This window comes from Triturus cristatus, chromosome 6, assembly GCF_964204655.1.
Source record: "Triturus cristatus chromosome 6, aTriCri1.1, whole genome shotgun sequence".
NCBI classification, from domain to species: Eukaryota; Metazoa; Chordata; class Amphibia; order Caudata; family Salamandridae; genus Triturus; species Triturus cristatus.
This window is the reverse complement of record NC_140589.1, coordinates 804,775,508-804,798,984: the sequence shown is the minus strand read 5'-3', so window position 1 is coordinate 804,798,984 and position 23,477 is coordinate 804,775,508.

Below are 23,477 nucleotides of genomic sequence, written 5' to 3'. Positions count from 1 at the left end.
CTTATGGATCCCTGGGACTTAAGACCAGAGTTTCACAGATAACCTTCGCTACCATACACACTCCTCTTATACTGAAAATATGTCCCTAATAGTAACACACGACGATGTCACTGATTCCGAACCCAGACAATGTGACGCGCAACTTCAATTGTCACACGTTTTTCCCTGCATACGTACAGGGCCAACAATCCCGTTTTTCCCGAGAGCAGCACTCACTTCCCTCTGCCCTACTACGGAACCGTCACCAGCTCCCCACGTTCCAGAAGCCGTACACACTACATAGAACTCAATACGACGACCTCAACATATAGTATTAGTACATATACTAACATCAACCAATAAATCAATGAATCGAAAAGCCTATGTACAAGCAATCTATCAGATCAAGACAATAATCTAAAACCATCATACTGCTACCAGGAAACTGCTGCAGATCGGCGCATATAAATTCTCCCTACTTCCACGGACAGAGTAAATCCACAGTCACACGCACATACACTCATCATACGCTAGGGCCCATCACACTGAAATTCACACTATTACTCTATCCACACTGTATATAGGAGAGAAACCTAAACCAATCTGCATCTGAACGAAGTCAATGCGACCATAAAGACATTGTCCCGAGTCATGATTTAAAACATAGGAAATACATTTGAGAACTCAATGAATGACAAAGAAATAACCACCCGACACTGGAATTCAAACAAATGCTTATTTATCTAAATTAGTTCAAATGAAAGTCAATCAATAGCAAAATCATTATTCTCACAGTTACCTATTCTAGCTAAATGGGTCAGGACAGGTCTCTCAGTAAAGTCTCTCGAGCTGCCGTCCTCAGCATAGGTTCAGGAAGAAGTGGCCTCAAAAATCCAAAATGCAATGACCGCAAAGAACACGGACCCTCTCTAGTCTAGTATATTTATAACAAAAATAACAAAAAATAAAGTTACAAACAAACTTTGAATATCCGTTGAGCCGCTGAGCAGAGCGAGCAGGAAAGGATGTCACTTGGTAACATTTAGAAAACCTCCGCTCAGAAAAAATCACAAAAATAAAAACACGGAAGAAGGAAACTCGAGTTTACAAGCGATACATTTGTAAATGCTCTTCCTTGGTACCATAGCAGAGCCACCGCAGATTTATCAATGTTCATTGTGGCTTCATTCTTTTTCAAGGGCAATTGGAAACATGCCCAGAGCTGCTGTCCTCACGGAAACTTTTAATTCAGGCAGAGGCTGTGGTCAGATGACTTTCAACCATGTTCAGCAAGGCCTCTCGTCACATCTCAATCACTCGAGCGCAGGCTGTACATAGCAGCCATCTTTGTTTAGGCCAAAACGGACCATCTTAATTAAAAGAAACACAAAACAACGTTACCACATCATAATGATTGTACGGTGTTAATCCCCACTAATACCCTTATGTGTATGTAATTACCTAGCCGTCTGCAACACAAAAAAGCATTAGCACACGTTATTTTAAAAGCGCAAACTCGAAACAAATAGCACTTCTGCAATACTCATTTAATTAAACTGCGCATATTAATAAGCAACATATATGCATTCCCACGTGTAGTTTCTCTCATTAGTAATGTTGATTAATTTAGACTTTTAACAAAACAAACTATTATTTAGTGATTACAAATTAGTAATTTTAATCATAACATATAGACAAAACTGGAGCTTGAAACTCGATAAATTTTCAACAGAAAACTCTGCTCCAGCAATACAACCAGTGCTGCAAGCCCACCAGCAGCATTTGTATTTACAAGCCCTGGGCACTCCTGGTGCACTTTATTGGGGTCTGACAGTAAACCAAATAAGCCAATCATGGAATCCAATCAACATATATATTTTAAATAGGAAGCACTTGCACTGTGGCACTGGTTGGCAGTGGCACAGTGCTCTGAGCAGCTAACACCAGCAAAACACGAGGCACAGCGACAAAAAGTGGAAGGGAGACTCACGCCAAGGTGCCAGGTCTAACACCCCGCATTTCTTAATGACAGAAGGAGTTTGTTGCGGGGCGAATGGATTAAACACGGAGTTCGAGCATGCCGACAAACCATCATAGCAGCAATGAATCCCAACAATACGATGCTTAACGTCAGGTTCACGAAATTTGTCATTAAAACTGCAAAAAAACTCACATCTGCAGGTTTACAAGAACAACTGTCGTAATTTGTACATCTACGAATAAATCGGGATTCCTGTGTCCTTTATCCCAAGACACTTATTGATGCTGCCTTGTTTGTCTTATCGAAGTTTATGGCTGGGCCGCACACACACCAACAAGGACATTCTGTTTTAACATATTTTAGCTTGTTTCTTGCTCACTTTTTAAAATTTTGTACCACTGCATCTTTTTAACACTTTTAGCATTTTCCTGTTGCATTTAAGATGAACTGTGTTTTCTTGCTTGTTTTTCCCTTCCTTCCATTTTTATTCTAAGTGTCATGATTTTAAGTAATCAAACAATAAACAATACCCCACGACCTGTAAGATAGTGCTGAGCATTCGACTTTGTTAGTGGTGTTGACACTCTAATTGAAATAATTAAGAAGGTCGATGTGTAGGATGTGGACTGATGCTTCGCAATACCTTGTGAGTCTTTGTAACACTGTCTCCATGCCAATCAAGAAAACTTCACAAAACAAGATTTAGAGTCAGAAACCTATGTTTATTCAAAGTTTTGATCATTACAGAAGGCAAACATTATTTAGTTAGGAAATTATCAATATATTTGCAAATAAATCAAAATAATTCAAGAGTATCAACATTAGGTTTACCTCTAAAGCAAGTAGCAGCCAATGAATATTGTAGGACATCAGAACCCTTCAATAAGATACATCTAGAAACATATACTTTACTGCATTACAATGGATAGTTCAGGTAATTAATGATCTCTAGAGAAGACTCGAGCAAAGGACATTGAAAGTTACAAGGACAGGAACATTCTGAGCATGGCTAAGTGAAGAGGAAAGCGATACAAAAGGGGGTGGTGATGGACGGAGCATCAGAACCAATCAAACACTCACACCCAGTCAACAGATCTGGGTTTGATCCATCACCGTTCTTTAGCCCACTCTGCCACCCCAGTTCAGACATGGCCATATGCAAATCAGTCTGACCCTGTGCCTCATGGGAACAGTCCAGCCCGAACTGCCAAGCCATGCCTTCCCTGGTCCGGAAACAAGCTTCCTAGGACCGGTTTCTGGCATTTCAGCCGTCTTCAGCCAGAATTGCTTGAATCCAGTGGCAAAGTGAGCAAGGGACTCACGTCTGAGCATACCCTGCCAACTTATGGCGAACAAAGCGGTACAAAAGGGGGTGGTGATGGACGGAGCATCAGAACCAATCAAACACTCACACCCAGTCAACAGATCTGGGTTTGATCCATCACAGTTCTTTAGCCGACTCTGCCACCCCAGTTCAAACATGGCCATATGCAAATCAGTCTGACCCTGTGCCTCATGGGAACAGTCCAGCCCGAATTGCCAAGCCATGCCTTCTCTGGACCGGAAACAAGCTTCCTAGGACCGGTTTCTGGCATTTCAGCCGTCTTCAGCCAGGCTTGCTTGAATCCAGTGGCAAAGTGAGCAAGGGACTCACGTCTGAGCATACCCTGCCAACTTATTTCGAACAAAGCGGTACAAAAGGGGGTGGTGATGGACGGAGCATCAGAACCAATCAAACACTCACACCCAGTCAACAGATCTGTTTAATTAAATGGGTTTGATCCATCACCGTTCTTTAGCCCACTCTACCACCCCAGTTCAGACATGGCCATATGCAAATCAGTCTGACCCTGTGCCTCATGGGACCCCGAGTGGGACGGGTATGCTCAGACGTGTGTCCCGTGCTCTCCATGCCACTGGAATCAAGCTATCCTGGCTGAAGAGGGGTGAAACCCCAAAACCGGTCCTAGGATGCTTGTTTCCAGTCCAGGGAGGACCTGGCCTGGCAGGTCGGGCTGGACTGTTCCCATAGGGCATAGGGTCAAGACTGATTTGCATATGGCTGGGTCCAAACTGGAATGGCATGGTGAGCAAAAAAACGATGGATTTAGGCCCAGATCTCTGTACTGGGGTGAATGTATGACATTGTTCTGCATTCTGTCCATCAATAGTTCTTTTTGCATTCGTGAAGAGGAACACACATTATTACAATTTATTAATACAGTGTCCATGGAATAGGCCTATATTTTGCTGAGTTTCTGAAACAGCCACAGGAAGCACATACAGACGTAAAAAGGCCCGTTCACATCAAATACAAGTGTGCATTTCTGCGAATATGAATAGATGTCAACGTAAGCTGTCTGAGGCCTAGTCTTGCTAGCTAACCCAGGTCCCAATTAGGCATTATTTTCCAATTAGTGAAACACAGTCACAAACCCAGTAGCATTTGTTGTAGTTGTTACACAACTTGATTTCTAAGTTAATGAAATGCTCTTACCAAATGTTCTTACATGAATATAGGGAGTCCGAGCTGCCAATCTGTGCCAGCTGCCTTCCTGTGTCGAGCATTGTTAGGTTCTAGAATTGTTGGCTTTCCGTTAGCTCTAGCAGTTGGATCGCCTTTACTTGCGGTCACGTTCCCCTGCTGACATCATTATTACAATAAAACTTCTTACCTACAAACTGTCGCCTTCCTCCATTAATTCATATTGGTAACGAACTTGTCACCAGATTTGTGGTTCACCGTGAAGTAGATTCCATTTGTCATTTCTCTTCAGCGGCTCAAACCGAAGACGTCGTCCAGCTGCCTGACGTACTTTATCCACTCCTCTATACGGAAGGTGGGAACTTTGAGCACATACATTGCAGTATTTACAAGTAGAAAAATCAAACTGTGCAGGTCTAACTACACACAACGCAGTTCAGATTATCTGCAGCCCAGTAAGTTTACTGTAGCCACCAGTGCTTAATTTGTAAAGAAATAAGTGCCAGAGCCCTCGTGATGGGGCCACTTCAGTTTGCACCACACACTGCCATTGCCAGCCCTACAGATGTCAGAACTTACACAACTACTAACCATCACACTGCTACAAGTGGGAGAATCCAGCTTTAAGAATTATTTCAGTGGCAGGTATTAGTTCTTTCAAACATGCATTGAATTATTAAACAACAATTTTTCAGCTCATCTTAAAATGAACAGCTGTCCTAAGTGCAGCTGTCCTAAGTGCCGGTGCCCGCAATTACGTTCCGGTGCCGAGCACCGGAAAGCACCTGCTCAAATTAAGCACTACCGATTTCCCAGCCGTAACGTCCTGTAAGTACTGCCATCTTGATTGTGATGCTGCGCCACACCACACCTTGGTGCATTTTTGCTTCGACAGCCACCCGGTGGATACATTATCTTCGTGCAGCCCTTTTGTTTTTCAAATATATATTATTTTTAATTACTTTTTTATTTGCATTTTCAAACATTACACACAACAAGCCAGTTGATGAGCATTACATTATTGGCCACACATTAACATACCGTTTGAGTTACAGATGGTTTTACAACCGTGCGCGCCCATTTTGTTCAACTAATAACTAAAGTGGACAAAATCCATCAAGACATTGTGTTTATCTACAGCCCTACAGATGATTCTGGCAGTCCTCCTCCTTGTTTTTCAAATATTATTGAAAGTTTTTCCAGAACTTCACCGCTGTTGCATTGTCGTCATATATTTAAAATTATTTGTTCAACTGCAGTTTCATCACTTGTCTGGTGTTCACTGCAAATGTGTACCATCGTTTCTCCTTATCAAACAACTTCTATCACTCAGGTGTTTTAAAATTCATTTTTGTGTGTTTAATGTTTAATGCAACCGTGCTGTAATCCCCTCTTCCATTGCTCCAGAACCCTGGAGACCAACCTATGAATTGGAGCAAATAGGTAGCTTTCACATCTGCAAGGAAAAAAGGATTATTGAACACTATGGACGCTGAGGCACAGGAAATATTTGATCATTTACCTGAACCTCAAGCTCCTAATGGTATTGAGGAGTATGATGAATTCTGTAAAGCATTAGACAGGCTTAAGCTGCATTTGAGAAACGAACCTAATGTAGTGATGGAATGCTTTAATTATTATTCTAGACATCAGCTGACTAACAAACCTATTGAAGGTTATGTTGCGACACTCCATATTTAGGCAGCGAAAAGTGAGTTTGCCACTTAAAGTGATCAATACATTTGGGATTAAGCGATTATGCAATGTTATAATAAAAAGATTCAGGAACAGCTACTTAGAAATAAAAATCTCACACTTTCCGAAGTGGTTGAAGTAGCTAAAGGCATTGAGAGATCAATAAGATCGCGCAAAGTGCTTAATAATGCAAAAGAAAACAATTCTTAGATTGCTTTCGTATGTAATAGCAACAGAAATAAATTCAGCAGAGGGAGTGGGGACAAATTAAATACTAACAAATTCAAATGCCTTAGATGTGTTTCTGGTATGTGTATCAATAAATCTTCATGCCCAGCTCTAACTAAAGATTGCTTCAAGTGTAGGAAGCTCGGACACTTTTCAAAATGTTTGCAAGGCACAACGCAATATAATCACTATTGAGGAGAATAAAACCTAGACTTTGCACAAGACCCAGGGCAAGGAGAACATGATATGGACATTAGATGGCAACGACAGAGAAGATAAAGATTTGTTCACATCAGTTGACTCTGATCCATGCAAATCACCCAACTGCGAAATTGTAATTGATGACACAAATCTGTTGTGCTGGTGGATTCAGGTTCACCTTTTTCTTTAGTATTGGAGGCTTTCTTCAAGGAACAGTGGAGAAACAGAGAGCTGGAAGAACATGATATAAAAGCCTATTGTTACGGAAATTCTATTATTAACATTATGGGTTACTTTGTGGCATCTATTTAATTTAAATCTCAGACTATTCTGGGAAATATATATGTAATTAGGAATGATTAAATTTAAAGCTGGTGCATCTCCTGGAAAACGTAGACTTAGAAACGTAGGGGCATATTAACAAGGCGGCGATATGAAATTATCACCGCTTTTGCGTCCGTTTTCGGGCGAAAAGCGGCGATAATTTCATCGCCTTATCAGCAAAGACACGCTATCGCGTGTCTTGCTGACTTAGTGGCCGTTTGCAGCACGCCTCCGATCGCATCGCTAATGAGATGCAAACGAGGCGTGCCTGACAAGACTTCCTTGGGAAAATATCGCAAAGGCAGCTTCGCAATATTAACAAGGGAGGGTAGCGATTTTTAAAATCGCGTTAAGTATGCCTTAACGCAGGAATTTAACGTCTGTTAAATTCCGGACTAAGGCATACTTAACATGGGGGGTGGATTTTGTGGCTAAGACCACAGGCCCTATCATCTAGGATATCTCCGTTTTCCACCATGGAAAACGGCGATATCCCAACTATCTCTGGAATTTTTATCGCCTCGGCGATGCGCGTTGTTAATAACGTGCAAACCGGCCGATAAATTCCAGAGATAGCAGGCGATAAATATGCTAGCGCTAAGCGCGCTTTGCGATATTTATCGCCGGCCCTTGTTAATATGCCCCATAGCTCTTAGTTTCAGGAGATATTTTAGTTTTGAACAAATTCAAGCTGACGGGGGTGATTGAACCAGGTGATTTCTCTGAGTGGGTTTCCCCCATTGTGTTAGTAAAAAGAATGTGGTTCCTTGAGGTTAGGTGCTGATTTGAGGTCTCTCACTAAACAAATTATTGTGAAATATCATTCCCTCCCCAAAATTCAGGAGCTGTTAGCACAATTGGAGGGTGCAACATTTTGTACTTCTTTAAACCTCACATCTGCATATCACCAGATTGAACTGGAAAAATTAAGCAGATCCTGACTACATTTATCTCTCCTGATGGAGTTTTTAAGCATGTACACAAGCCTTTCGGATGAGAATTAGCTGCATCTGTTTTCCAGAAACTCATGTTCACACTTTTCGAAGGCATGCACTGGTTTTTGGCTTCTAAAGATGATACGTTAGTTTTCGCTGATTCCATTGACTTGCACAACTTACGTTTGTCAGAGGTATTACATAATTTGCAAGAAAATGGGATGACATTGCGGATGGAAAAGTGTAAATTTCTCACCTAGGAGGTTGAGGATTTAGGTCATTTGCAAAGGTAGTTTCCCTAAACCGAGTCTGATCCAAGCAATTAAAAAGTTACCTACACCCACTGACAAAGACCCATTTTGAACTTACTTCGAAGTGTGGGAGTTTTATTCCAGGTTCGTATGCAGATTCTCCCACTTCGCTTTACCCTTATGGGAGTTGCTTGAAAAATGAGTGAAGTTTAATGGGCCAAAAGTACATAAGGATGCTTTTGATAAGCTGAAGTGTTCCAAGGTCAAGACACTACCACTATTTCCTTTTGATCAAAAATTGAGATGTTATCTTTATGTTGATGCCAGTGCTGTAGGTCTTGGGGCTATGCTCAGTCAAAAGCACCATGTCGTAGAAAATACTGTTGTCTTTGATTCACAACCCCTCTCATGTCCTGAAGCCAAGTATTCTACTATTGCAAAGGAAACTTTAGCATGTGCATGGGCAATGGAACATTTCCCAATTTATCTGTGGGTCAAAGAATTTACTTTCAAAACTGACCATAAAACCTTACTAGTGTTAGTCAATAGCAATGGCACAGGCAATGCTTCTGCTCATTTGGTTCGAATCCTCTCTAAAATGTAGCAGTATACCCTTAAGGTGGAATATATTCAAGGAACGTGCAGCGTTCTTGCTGCAGCGTGCGGTGCCCTCAGGTCGCAGTGCGAAGTGAATGCAGTGCTTGTCGTGGTGCTGGCAGGTCATGGTGCAAGCAGCGGTGTTGTAGTTGGCTGATGAACTGGAGTGAATGCGCCAGTGTCAGTAGGCCAAGGGTGCGGTGCGGGATGAGGGCGGTGCGTTGTGCAACTTTACGAGCGGTGCCCTCGAACCACGGTGCAGCAGCGGCATCGATTTTGGCATGGAGCAGCATCGTCGGGGATACCAAGGCTTATTTGTAAAACAAGGCTGTGCGGAGTAAGCTGCCCACAGGTCGCGGCGCGAGCAGCGGCTCGGTGGCAGCTTCACCAGGCATCATCGGTGAGACCAGGGTTGCGGTGCGGCAGTGTGGCATTGCGGCGGAGCCTTCAGGTTACGAAGTCGGCAGCGGCATCGCAGTACGGTTGCTTTTTTTTCTGCTGCACCACAATACACACAGTTCCCAGTGCTGAGGGCAGAAGAGCTTGAAGTCTTTGCTGTTCCTGAGACTTCTTGACCAGGGGTAAGCTCTACCTCAAGCCCTTGGAGAAACTAACAAAAGTAGATTGCAGAAAGTTCAGTCCAGTCCTTTCACTGCCCAAGACAGAAGCAGCCACTGCTGGCCAACACAGCAAAGCACAGAGCAATGTGGTAGTTCTCCTCTCAGCTTCTCCAGCTCTTCTTCTTGGCAGTCTTCTTGGTTGAAAAGAGTTCTAAAGTTTGGGGGTCTGGGCCCTAATGTTTATACCACAAAATCCTTTGTCCTCTCAGGCAGAGACTGACTGTGGCTAGCCAGAACCAGTTCTGCCCTCTCTGGTGTGGCTCCCTGGCAGGAGGTGAAGACTGCATCATCAGAGGCAGACCAGGCCCATCACGTGCAAGGAAATCTCTGCTCCCTACTCTAAATGCAGCCCAGGTCTATTCAGCCCTTTCCTGACCTAGCTAGACTATCTGGAGCCACTCCTGCTCCCAGCCCCTGTCATCCTAAACCCAGACAGTCATTCCAAAAACCAAGCAGAGGCCTGCTGGATGGCTTAGCAAGAAAATACCTACTTTCTAAAAGTGGCATTTCCAAACAGAATGTAAAAATCACCTTCACTAAAAGATGCATCTTTAGATTCTGAGTTCAGGCATACTAAACTCTATTTTCCGAACTTGTTCCCGGGGTCAGTTATGTTTATAAGATGTTATAAACTAACTCCCCATTCTGGCTCATGGGAATATCTAGCCTTGCAATAGTGAAAAATGAATTCGGCAGTATTTCACTATCAGGACATGCCACACACATCAGGGCATGTACTACCTTTCACATACAATGCACCTTGCCCATAGGGGTCACCTTAGGGGTGAATAATATGTAGAAAAGGGAAGGCTTAGGGCCTGGCAAGTGTGTGCACTTGCCAAGTCAACATGGCAGTCCCAGACTGCACACAGGCTCTGCAATGGCAGGCCAGAGTTACATTTACAGGCTGTTTGTGTGGGCGGCACAATCCAGTGCTGCAGCCCACTAACAGCATTTGATTTACAGGCCCTGGCACACTCAGTGCACTTTACTAGGGACTGGCACATACATCAAATAGGCCAATCATGGAAACACCAATCCATAACACATTTTACCACAGGAGCCCTTTCACTATACCTCGGATCAGCAGTGAGAAAAGTCAGCAGAAACACTAAGCCAGCACCAACAGAGTCAAAACCGGGAGGTCAGAAAGCAAACCCTCAGGGGAAATGCACCAAAAGATGCCAAGTCTAACACATGTCCCCTCCATCTCAAAGTAGGGAGAACTGCCCAACCTCCTGGGAGTTCTCTTCACGAAGGCGGAAGAACCTGGACAGACATTCTGCATTGGCGTGTTCTGTGCCAGGGCGGTTTTCCACCTTAAAGTCCATTCCCTCTTGGGAGATGCACCACCTCAGCAGTTTTGGATTCTCACCCCTCATTTGCATCAACCATCTGAGGGGCCTGGTGTCTGTCTGAACCCAGAAGTGAGTCCCAAACAGGTAGGGCCTCAGCTTCTTCATTGCCCAGACCACAGCAAAAGCTTCCCTTTCTATGGCACTCCGCCTATGTTCCATGGGGAGTAGCCTCCTGCTAAGGAAGACTACAGGCTGGTCTAGGCCCTCTTTGTTTAGTTGTGAGAGCACCGCTCCCACACCAAGCTCTGAAGCATCAGCCTGCACGATGAATTCCTTGGAGAAGTCGGGTGCCTTAAGCATGGGCGCCGTGCACATGGCAGCCTTCAGGGCATCAAAAGTTTTCTGGCAGGACTCAGTCGAGATCACCTTCTTGGGCTGCTTTCTGGAAGTCAGCTCTGTTAAGGGGGCAACAATGGTGCCATACCCCTTAGCAAACCTCCTGTAGTACCTGGTGAGACCTAAAAAGGGTCTTACTTCTGAGTGGGTCTTGGGGGGCTACCAAGCCAGAATGGTGTCAATCTTGGGTTGTAGGGGCACCACCTGACCGCTTCCTACCTCGTGCCCCAAGTACACCACCGAACCCTGCCCTTACTGGCCTTGATCATGAGGCCTGCCCTCTGCAGCGCCCTCAACACCCTGGGAATGGGGTGTGCGTTAGTCCTGGTGATGGCATTGAGCCCACGGTAGTCCTCACAAAACCACAGTTCTAGAGTGGCACCAGGTGCAGCTGCCTTTGGGACCAAGACCACTGGGCTGGCTCAAGGACTGTTGAAGGGCTCGATCACCCCTAACACCAACATCCTAGAGACCTCCTCTTTGGTGCTTGCCCTGACCCGGTCTGTCAACCTGTAAATGTTATGGTTCACAGGAGGGCTGTCACCAGTGTCCAAGTCATGGGTACACCAGAGAGTAACACCTGGGGTGAAAGACAACAGTGGAAAAACTGTCCCAACAACTGATGACAGTCGCTCTGCTACTCTGGGGTCAGTGTAGGGGAGAGGATCACACCTTCCACTGACCCATTGTGCTCCTTAGTAGGCAGGAGGTCAGGGAGAGGTTCACTCTCCTCTTCCACCCCATCATCTGTCACCAAGAGCATGCTCACTTCGGACCTCTCCAAGTGGGGTTTGAGGCGGTTCACGTGCAGGACCCTCAAAGGGATCCGTGCAGTCCACAAATCCACCAGGTAAGTGACATCACTTCTGCGCTCCACCACCCCAAATGGACCGTTCCACTTGTCCTGCAAGGCACAAGGTTCCACTGGGGCCATGACGCACACTTTTTGCCCAGGTTGAAATTCGACCAGAGTGGCATTCTTGTCATACCACTTCTTCATTTCTTCCTGGCTTGCTTCTAGGTTCGCCTGAGCGAATTTCCTGAAGCGATCAGTTTGGTTTCTGAAGGGCAGCATGTAACTAAACACATCCTGGGGAGTATTCCTGGGAGCTGCCTCCCAGCCTTCCTTTACCAAACTCAGAGGTCCTCTCACAGGGTGACCAAACAGAAGCCCAAAGGGGCTGAACCCAAGAGACTTCTGTGGTACCTCCCTGTATGCAAAGAGAAGGCATGCCAAGAGGACGTCCCACTTACACCTCATGGGTTCTGTTAGACCCTTAACCATGCTTTTCAAGTTCTGGTTGAATCTTTCCACCAGACCGTTACCTTATGGGTGGTAAGGTGTGGTGAACTTGCAGGTTACCCCACACTCCTTCCACAGGGATGTCATATACTTGGATATGAAATTGGTCCATCTGTCAGAAACCACCTCTCTAGGGAACCCCACGTGGGCAAAGATCACCATTAACACCCGGCCCACCACTGGCGCCGTCGTTGTCCTGAGAGAGATTAGCTCCGGGTACCGGGTGGCATGGCCCACCAAGTCCAGGATGTACCTGTTGCCCATGGCTGTCTTGGGATCCAGTGGCCCCATGATGTCCATCCCTACCCTTTCAAAGGGTGTTCCAAAAACTGGAAAAGGTTGGAGAGGAGCTTTGACCTTCCTCCCACTCTTACCACTTGCCTGGCAAATTTGGCAAGACCTGCAATGTTCATCTGACTACCTTTGCATTTGGGGCCAGGAGAAGTGGGTGACAAGCCTGTCAAAGGTCTTGTCCTGGCCCAAATGTCCTGCCAAAGGCACGTCATGAGCCAGACCCAGTAGGAAGGTCCTGAAGTGCTGGGGTACCACCAGCACATGGGCTGACCGAGGCTCAGCGACCTTAGGCTCACTATACAGGAGACCATTCTCCCAGTAGATCCAATGTGATCCAGACTGATCACCAACTGCCTGGGCTGCAGCCTGCTGCCACAGACCCTCTAGAGAAGGGCATTCTTTCTGCTCCCTGCAGAATTCCTTACTGGTGGGACCCCCTTCCTTGCTGCCAATGGGTCTGCTCAGAGATATCCCCCAGTTCAGCTACTTGCTCCCCTGTAGGCACCGGGACATCTCCCTCAAGGTCCGCCTCCTCCTGTACATGGGAACTTCAGTGGCCGGTTTAAACCCCTTTCCCTTTCCCTTGGCAGGCACTTGGGCCACATTTTCAGGCTCCAAGTCCTCCAGATCACCCTTTCTGGCTGCCGTTGACCGAGTAGACATGCATGCCCACTCTGGCAACCCAAGCATCTCCAAGTGAGACCTGAGCTTAACATCCTTCCACAAGGACTGCTCCAGGTCGTTACCTGGCAGACAGTCTACAGGCAAGGTAGGGCTCACAACCACCCTCAAAAGACCTGAGACCACCCCACTCAAAGGAAACCTGCACCACCATACACTGGTGCTCCGAGTTGTCCACAGCAACTACTTGGTGGAATGCCCCTGGGACTACCTGCTCCTCAGAGACCAGGTGACACCGGACTGAGGTCACACTGGCTCCGGTATCTCTGAGAGCCTCTACCCTTTTCCCATTGATGGTAACCCAGGTGCTGTATTTATTTGTGTTAGGGGGCACCTGGTTTCCAGGGGCAATCTCACTGTTTCCTAGTGAGACGAGGGTCATTTCTGTGGGATCCCCACCCTCCTGTGGGCACCCCTCCTCCCCAAGCGCTACACTAGCCAATATCTTGGTCTGCACACCAGTGGGTGGCTGTGCCTTTTTGGGACACTTGGGATCCCCTTTCATGTGACCCACCTGCTCACAGGCAAAGCACTTGCGTGGGCCGGTCTCTGCAGGCTTTCCAGCAGAGACCACTGCTTTCTTATCTCCTGGGGGATGGGAATCTTTTACCTGGGTATTAATTTGGGTCCCTTTAGAGAACTCCTGCGTTTTACCCTTGTCCCCCCACGTTTCTGCTGGGGACCCTGCCCACCTTTGGCTGAGTCTCCCCAAACACTTTAAAGGGGACCATGGTACTCACCCAGCGGTCCGCCACCATAGCAAGCTTTCTGGGGGCAGTCAGCTTACTATCAACTAGGTGCTGGCGCATATCTGCAAACTATAGACTAGACAAGTGCTCCCATGCAATCAAATTGTAAAGCCCCTGAAAATCTGTCACATTACTGCCCTTCACCCAGCCGTCCAGTGACCTGCAAAACAAATCTACACACTCCAACCGAGTGCTGGCATCAGACTTCTTACTAGACCTGAACTGATCCCTGTACTTTTCAGGAGTAAGACCATACTTAGTGGGAAGGGTGTCCTTCATGTCAAGATAGATGAGGTTATACCCCTTACCCAAAGCTATTAAAGTATCCCTTGCTTCTTCTGGAAAGAGAGGCCACAATCCTCCTACCCAATTCTTCTCAGGGACCCCATTCATGTGTATCGCTGCCTCGTAACCCATAAAACCACCTTTGTATGTCATCCCGCTTCTTGAATTCCTTGCCTACATTCTTAGGGATATGCACAATTCTGTCAGCCTGTCCTGAAAGGTTGCTGCCACCATCTGAGCTGGTTCTGCTCCTCTGATCCAGCTCCTTTATCCTGATCTCATGGTCTAACATCATCCTTTTATCCTCCATGGCTACCTCAAGCTTCTCTAGTCATACTGCAACTCTCCTTGCTTTCTGCCTGTCCTCCAGCTCCTCTGGGCACAAACTGCTGCTGCCTGGTTTAGAGGGTGCCCCCCCTCCCAAAAGCACATCCACCCTTGGAATAGGCTCTTCAACCTCCAGGCTAAGATCCCCAGACTCATGGAGCCGCGGGATGGCACTAGCAGAGGCGAGGACCTGTTGACCACTACAATACAGTGGCATCATCCTTCCCACCCGTTTAAAAGGCTCATGAAGCATGGACTCCTGCTTACTCTAGCTTACATTTCAGAAATACTGACTTACCTTACATTTTAAAATTAATGATTGGGTATTGTATAGAATGCATGACATTTTGCATCCTTTTCACTTTTTTGTATATAGCACTTTATTCTAGCACAATTTGATAGCAACATAGTGAGTACAGAAGGGATCCTTTCTAGCCCTGATGAAGAAGCCTTGATGCTTCGAAACATGTTGACTTGATCAGGAGTATCCGCACATAACAAGCAGGACAACTCTGCACCACCTTTTTAACAGCACCAGCCTCCCTGACCTATTAAAGTTTTTTTAAGTCTATGAGGTCAGGTTCTTTTTAGCTCACTTTCCGCATCCACCCCTGACCCTTCATCTCACTGCCTCTACATCACACATAGTACTGCAATTCCAGTGCTTCCATTTAGTCGCTGGTCGTAGTACGCCCTGTCCCGCAGTGGGGCGGGAAGACCCCTATGATGAAGCATGACACCAAGGGCCCTTTTGGTGTGTGAGGGGTATTTAAGCAAACACTGTGTACATCCTATCATGATAGAAAACACATTCCTTTGAACCCCCTTGAAGGTGGATCCTTTTGGTTTAGTATGAATTTCTGAGGAGGACGTATCCACCTCCAGTGCCCACGAAGGGCACTCCCTCTCCACTCCCTAATTTTGTTTTTGTAGGATCCCCAGACTCCTCCCTCACATGTCTGGCCGCTACCCAGGCACTCAGAGCCTTTTGTAGCTCCTCTTTTCTGGTGAGGCCCCTGATATGTACTTTGAGGTTCTTGCAGATAGCCTTCAACTCCTTCACATTGTAGGTTTCTAACCTCTCCTCCTCAAAGGCCACTTTCAAGGATGCAACATATGAGGCAATTGATTCAGGCATGTTGTACTGGAAAGTTTAAGTTCAAAACCAATGGAAAGTCAAAAATGGCCCAAAAAAATAGTATGTGGTACATAATGGTCTTGGATACGGTAGTAGTGCACACCAATCACTGTGAGTCAAGTGCAAACGCAAGTCCTATCCCACCGCTGCCACCAATGTTATAAATGGGGGTCTCTAGTTGGCAGGGGTAGGTGCCTTTGGGCAAATAGGGACCCTTCTTCCTAGTCAGGATAAGGGAGTTAAACTCCTAAAATAAGCCCAGCTCACCCCCTTGGTAGCTTGGCACGAGCATTCAGGCTTATCTTAGAGGCAGTGTGTACAGCATTTGCACATAACCAACAGTAATACAGTGTAAGCACTACAAAAGGACACCACACCAGTTTAGAAAAATATCCAATAATTTTATATACTTAAGACAAGCCGAAAAATGATAAAAATCCACAATACAGTATTCTGAATTCTTCAGTTATCAAAATAACCTTCAAAAACAGTTTCTTGATGTCGATAGCTCCGTCAGGTTCTATCACGGCGTTGTGAAAAAACAAATCCAAACAGTTCTGGCTGACCACAGCATTGTTTGCCAGCTATTGTGTCGGAAAGACCCACAAAACAGTATCTCTTAGAAATGCAGGGTGCCGGCGACCTCTGGTTGAGCTTCCGAAAGCACGACGTCCGCAGGCATCTGTTCCGGAGGTCGGTGTAGGAGTCATAGGGCCCTTGAAGTCACAAGCATTGCAAATCGAACTCCTCGCGGTTGAAGTTAGGAGTGCTGGCATCAGCAGGCGTCAGGTGCTGTGGTGCAAAGTGCAGCGGTGCGGCAGGCGGTGCCCTCAGGTCGCAGTGATTAGTGAATGCAGTGCTCATCGTGGTGCTGGCAGCTCACGGTGCAAGCAGCTGCGTTGTCGTTGCTGAAGTGCTGTCGTCAGCTGACGATGGCGCGAGCGTCGGTAGGCCAAGGCTGCAGTGCGGGTTGAGGGCGGTTCATCGTGTAACCTTAAGAGCAGTGCCCTCGAACCACAGTGCAAGCAGCAGCATCAATTTCGGTGTGGAGCGTCGTCGTCGGGGATACCAAGGCATTGTCGTGAAGCGAGGCGGTGCGGAGTGCGGCGCCCACAGTTTGCGGTGTGAGCAGCGGCTCGGTGGTGGTGTCATCAGCAGGCGTTCTCGGTGAGACCAGGGTCGAGGTGCGGCATTGCGGTGGTGCCCTCTGCTGGGCTTTCAGGACACGTAGTCGGCAGCGGCATCGTAGATGGCGTCCGGTTGCTGTTTCTTCTGTTGCAGCACAAAACACACAGTTTGCAGTGCTGAAGGCAGATGACCTTGAAGTCTTTGTTGTTCCTGAGACTCCTTGAACAGGGGCAAGTTCTACCTCAAGCCCTTGGAAAAACTCACAAAAGTAGATTGCAGAAAGTTCAGTCCAGTCCTTTCACTGTCCAAGACAGAATCAGCCACTGCAGGCCAACACAGCAAAGTGGTAGTTCCTCCTCACAGCTTCTCCAGCTCTTCTTCTTGGCAGTCTTCTTGGTCCAAAAGAGTTCTAAAGTTCAGGGGTCTGGGCCCCAATGTTTATACCACAAACTCCTTTGTCCTCTCAGGCAGAGACTGTCTGTGCCCAGCCAGAACCAGTTCTGCCCTCTCTGGTGTGGCTTCCAGGCAGGAGGTGGAGAGCACATTATCAGAGGCAGACCAGGCCCATCAGGCCCAAGGAAATTTCCGCACCCTGCTCTAAATGCAGCCGAGGTATATTCAGCATTTGCCTGACCCACCTAGACTATCCGGAGCCACTCGTGCTCCCCAGCCCCTGTCATCCAAAACCCAGACAGTCAATCCACAAACCCAGTAGAGGCCTGCTGGATGGCTGAGCAAGAAAATAACTACTTTCTAAAAGTGGTATTTTCAAACACAGAATGTAAAAATCACCTTCACTAAAAGATGCATCTTTAGATTCTGAGTTCAGGCATACTAAACTTTATTATCCGATCTTGTTCCCGGGGTCAGTTATGTTTATAAGATGTTATAAACTAACTCCCCATTCTGGCCTATGGGAACAGATAGCCTTGCAATAGTGAAAAACGAATTTGGGAGTATTTTACAATCAGGACATGCCACACACATCAGGGCATGTCGTACCTTTCACATACCTTGCAGCCTGCCCATAGGGGTACCTTGCGCCTACCTTAGGGGTGACTAATATGTAGAAAAGGGAAGGTTTAGGGCCTGGCAACTGTGTGCACTTGTCAAGTTGACATGGCAGTCCCAGACTGCACACAGGCTCTCCAATGGCAGGCCAGAGTTACATTTATGGGCTGTTTGTGTGGGTGGCACAATCCAGTGCTGCAGCCCACTAACAGCATTTGATTTAGAGGCCCTGGCATACTCAGTGCACTTTACTAGGGACTGACACATAAATCAAATAGGCCAATCATGGAAACACCAATCCATAACACATTTTACCACAGGAGCACTTGCACTTTACCACTGATCAGCACTGAGAAACGTCCGCAGAAACATTAAGCCAGCACCAACAGAGTCAAAACCGGGAGGTCAGAAAGCAAACACCCAGGGGAAGCACGCCAAAAGATGCCAAGTCTAGCAGTTGTATTTGTTACAAATTTGATTTCTAAGTAAATGAAATGTTCTTATAAAATATTCCTACTGATACATGTGTATAGGTGGTGCGAGCTGCCATCTCACGCCAGCTGCCTTCTCCTGCCAAGCACTTTTAGGGTCTAGAATTGTTGGCCTCAGTTAGCTCTGGCAGTTGGATGTTGATCTCCTTTACCTGCAGTCACCACTCCGCTGCTGAGGAACATAATTATCACAATAACAATTCTTATATTTAAGCTGCCACCTGCCTCCATCACCTAATATATCTTTCCCTTTTTCTCATCTCCAGCTTAACAATCCTCCAAATAGCCACTAGGTTTGAACAGAAATCATATACTAATGTAGAAGCCTATCACATGTTCGAAGAAATTCTGACAACAGCAACCACAATAAGGGCGGGACGGGCCTAAGGACGGGTCATAATATACATCATTTTAGAAGTAATGTACAGTTCTTATCTGACATTTGCAGTATACTGGTTGAGGATTTCTACAGTAATCCTAAAATAAGCCACGTATTTTGACCAACTTGCTTCTTCCCATCTTTTGTGGTGCTGCAGTTTCAGGTTTTACATCTGAATTAAAGAAGGGAGTATTTTAAATCCAGTAAATATATTGCACCCAAAACAGAAGTTTGGAATTTGCACCTAATTGTGCTTGCTGACAATGATGACAGATGTTTTGTGACTGTAACAAACAATAACCCAGATTCTGAATCTGGTAGAGCGAAATTACTACATCGAATTTCCCCCGTCCTGATTCAGTGTGGATAGATTTTTTTCACACGTGGTTTTGCCAAGCATGGTGAAACCATACACGATTTTTACAGTCAGTAGTGCTGGCCAGCAAAAGTGAGTGAGGCTTTTGCTGTAGTCAAGTCTCATTACCCGGTTTGGGAATTCTGTGTGGTTTTACAACTGGAAAAATCAGTCCCACGTAATAATTCCCCTTTCTATGGTGAAACTAATTTCTTTGGCCTAACTTGTTTCTTTTATGGCGAAACAGTTTCAGTTTTTTTAATCGAAATTATGTCAGGGAATACTTTAAATCCAGTACGTAAATAGGCCCCAAAAATGTTTGAAATTTTGTTCCAAAATCACTCATGTAGACACTTAAGAGAGGATTTTTGCACCTGTAATAAGCAATGGCCTCTATGGAGGTTTTACATCTGAATTAAAGACGGGCGGAAAGTCGAGGAAAGAAAGATGGCGGTTGGCTGATTCGATTGCTTGCACCACTCTGATCAGCTGAGACCCTGATAAAACCCCTGCACCGTTAGAATATGCTGGCCAACATGTTTACAGCTCTGCAAATGCTGCTTACTCAAAAAAACGACTCCCTGTATGTCCAAGTGTAAAATAGTTACAGGTCAGGAGGAACTGCTACTTGCCTGTGAGAGACTCTGCAAGGCTCTAGGTCAGTCTGACTGCCGTTCATTGCCCTCCCAGTTACCACAATGGGACGAAGACTGTCTCCAGCCCTGCTAGAGGGAGAGCAAATGCAACTCCCTGTACCAGCAACACAACAGTCGTGGCTATCGCTCCTTCAATGGGAAGAGGGTGAACCACCCTCCAGAGGCCAATGACATCGGGGCAGAAGCCGATCCACGGCGACCTGGACTCCGATTGCAGATGGCAGCAACCCAGAAGGAAAACCTCTCAGAGAGAAAGGGGAAGGGTGGGGCTGTGCCCCAGCAATGCCCTACCGGCTCCACAGTAGTGGAGCTGCTTAGAGCATTCAAACCGGCTTCCAGACCCGCAATTACGGCTGAACCTGAAGTAGCAAGGATTATTGGAGAAAAAGCCAGCGGCGAACTGCTAGTGATAGACAATGAAGACTTAAAGGTAATTCTTGTGTCTATGGGCCTTAGGGTATTGAGACACAGGCAAACACATCCCCCGTAGTGAATCAGATAAAGCCTAATCCCCTACAAACTGCTGTAAATGGTGAAATGGGCAAATCTTGGACAATAGGACAGGCAGTCTTTGGTGAGGGTAAAGAGTTAATGTTCATCCCTGGGCCCAAAAAGCCCCCACTGAAAGAGGGGGTGAGGAGTATGGGTTTGGGTTCAAAGACTCCCAACAAACACCTGATAACCCCCTGTGAGAGGAGGGAAACATCAGCGACATGCATAAGTACGTACTAAGGATGTGGGGAAGGACACGAATGAGCTCAATATAGAATCAAACGATTGCTTCTTCCCTCTATTGGATGACACTTGGTCGACGGATGGCTCAGGGTCAGACAAGTGAGAGTGAAAGCCTACTAGACATCAGCGGGATGGATTCTGCCGCAACCTTGTGCAAAGTTAGTAGGAAGCTAGGCCGATCAAACAAAACCAAAGAAAATAATTTAAATTGGGATTATTCGCCATCAAATCAACTTGTTGTGCCCACCAGAGACACAGCTCAAGACCCTGAGGGTGATGCTACTCCAACCTTAGATACCATCCTACAGTGAATAAATCGCACCACAAGAAAACACAGTAGGAGAGCCGCCGCTCCGAATCAGCAATACGTAGGGTACATGGTGCAGTAGGGAAAGTCGCCTAGGAATGCAGTGATATTAGTGAGTGGCTATCAGACCTCGAGACCAGAACCGTAGTCCTGGAGGCAGATCTTGTGGGTAATAGAGGCTAGACAGAAGCCCACGAGTCTAGACTGGTGGATAGCCAATGGAAATGGAAAGACCAGGAAACCCCCAACAGCGGAACAATCTGCGATTTTTAAATATTCCTGAGAACAAGGAGGGCACAGATATCCACGTCTTTATGGTTGACTTACTGAGAAGGGCATTCCCTGAAACAGTAAGATTGGAACTGGGCCTATGAGATTCAGCCCGCCCAACGGGTTCCTCTTTTCTTAAAACAACCAGCTGGAACAGATACGAAGCCTCGGGCTGTCTTAGTCTATTTTAGAATTGATCTTCTTAGGCAGAACATCTTCGAGAAGGCTAAACCGGAAGCCAAGCGCACTGTGGGCGACATCTCATTTTTTTTTTACCTGACTTATGCCATGTAACTGTCGGGAGGCGGTGGCGACTATGGCAGATTATTAATTTATTCCCCGAGAAGGGGACTCAGGCCTTTTTTGATTAACCCAGCAAAGTTGAAAGTGATCTCTGGCGATGAGACTCGATTTTTTACATTTGAGATTAAAGCACAGGAATTTCTGTCTGAACTCACGGGCTAGGGGAACTACAGCCTGTATAGGGTAAAAGGCTAAGAGCTATGGATCAATAAGTAAACCATCATTGAAGTAGGGTGGTGGGGGAATGCAATCATGTATATGTATCTTCATAGGTAAAAACTGGATTGGGATATTAATGAATTGTATTTTGTTAGGTGGTGGAGGCACAAGATTAGTTTGAATCGGGTGTGCTTAGGGGGGGATCTTATTAGTCCAGACGAAGTGCTGCTTCATCTAATACAGACAGAGCGGTCTGCCAGTTTTCATGTATGGAGGGGAGAAGTAGGGAGGTGGGGAAAATGGGGGTGCCGGTGGAGATGCCCAGGGAGGAGGGATGGGGGGCAGGTAGGGGGGTTTGGGTGAAAGGCAGAATAATAAAAGAAAGAAAACAAAAAGGAAAAACAAATGTTGAAGGTCTATTAAGGAACTTTAGAGTGGTAATGATCAGGTTGTTGATACTCTTATATGACAATGGCTAAAATGAGGATATGTTCAGTAAATGTTGAAGGGGTGAATGACAAGACTAAAAGGGCAAAGGTCTAAGAGATACTAAAAACTATCACTCCAGGTATAATCTGTCAGCAAGGGACCCACAGGTCTGGAACTGCTTTTAAATAAAGCAGTATGTTTGCGCACACGGCTCTAAAACCCATTTGCGCATGCAAAAATCTGTCATACATCTGGCCCTACTTTCTTTATCCACAGGACTGACAATAGGTAGCTTATATGGTTCTATCCAGGACGATTCCAAAGTATGAGAAGATTTAGAATTGGAGCTAGCTTCCTGGCCAGACCCTCTGATTATGTGTAGGGACCTAAATATACACATGGAAGTTGATAACACTGGATCCCAAAGGTATAGTGGGAGGAAACCGCAAATATATAGGGCGCTGACCTCCTTTAGGGATAGCCATGGCTTAGCAGATGCTTGGGCAGCTAAGAACTCTCCCGACCCTGGTTATATGTATTTTTCTTACCCTCACAAAAAGTATGTTCATCGGACTAGTTTTTGGTTTCCAGTATTATGTTGAACAAGGCTGAGATTAAAAAGCTTCCCAAATTATTCTCGGACCACAGCCTGCTACTTTTGGAAATAACAGTACTGGGAGTGAACGTGAGGCAGACCAACTGGTCTTTTGATAGAAAGCTGCTGACCAATGATGAGTTTAATATTTATATATATATATATATTAGGCGCTGGGCAACATAATATTTTGATTTGATTCAATATAGTGCCTCACACAGGGTAGTTGGGATGCTTTTAAAGCAGGTTTGAGGGGAAAGGTCATTAGCTATGTGGGCCAGAGATGGAAGCAGCAGAGGGTTGAGGTTAACCAATTGATAGAAAAGCTGGGACACCGAGAGACAGAGCACGCAAAGCTGATCAGTATGGGGGGGAGGAAGAACAAAGAGAGCTTACACTGAAACTAACAATAATAAAAGCTGAGATTAACAGTTACTTTATGGAGAAAGTAGCTCAAACCAGCCAATCACATAAAAGAGAGGTGTATGAATACAGTTAGTCAGCGGGAAGGTTGCTGGCTCTCCGCACAAGATATAAATCCATCAGAAATAATGTTATCAAAATTAAAAAGAGTGATGGCCAACATGCGACAATGTCTGCTGAAATTATGGGTGTCTATGAGATATTTTATAAAGATCTGTACCAGGCTGACACTCCCAGTTCTAAGACAGCGGCTGAGAGGCCGAGAAGGTAGAAACTAAAAGGTATTGATGGAGCAGCATACCAGGAGATAGAGGAAGAGCTCACACTCAAGGAAATTACGGATGCCTTAGGTTCTTTGCTATCAGGGAAAGTGGCTGGCCCAGACAAAATTCCCCTCGATCTATATAAGTTACTCCTTCGTGAGTTAGCTCCTATATTGCATGATCTATTTTTAGATGTGCGGCATCAT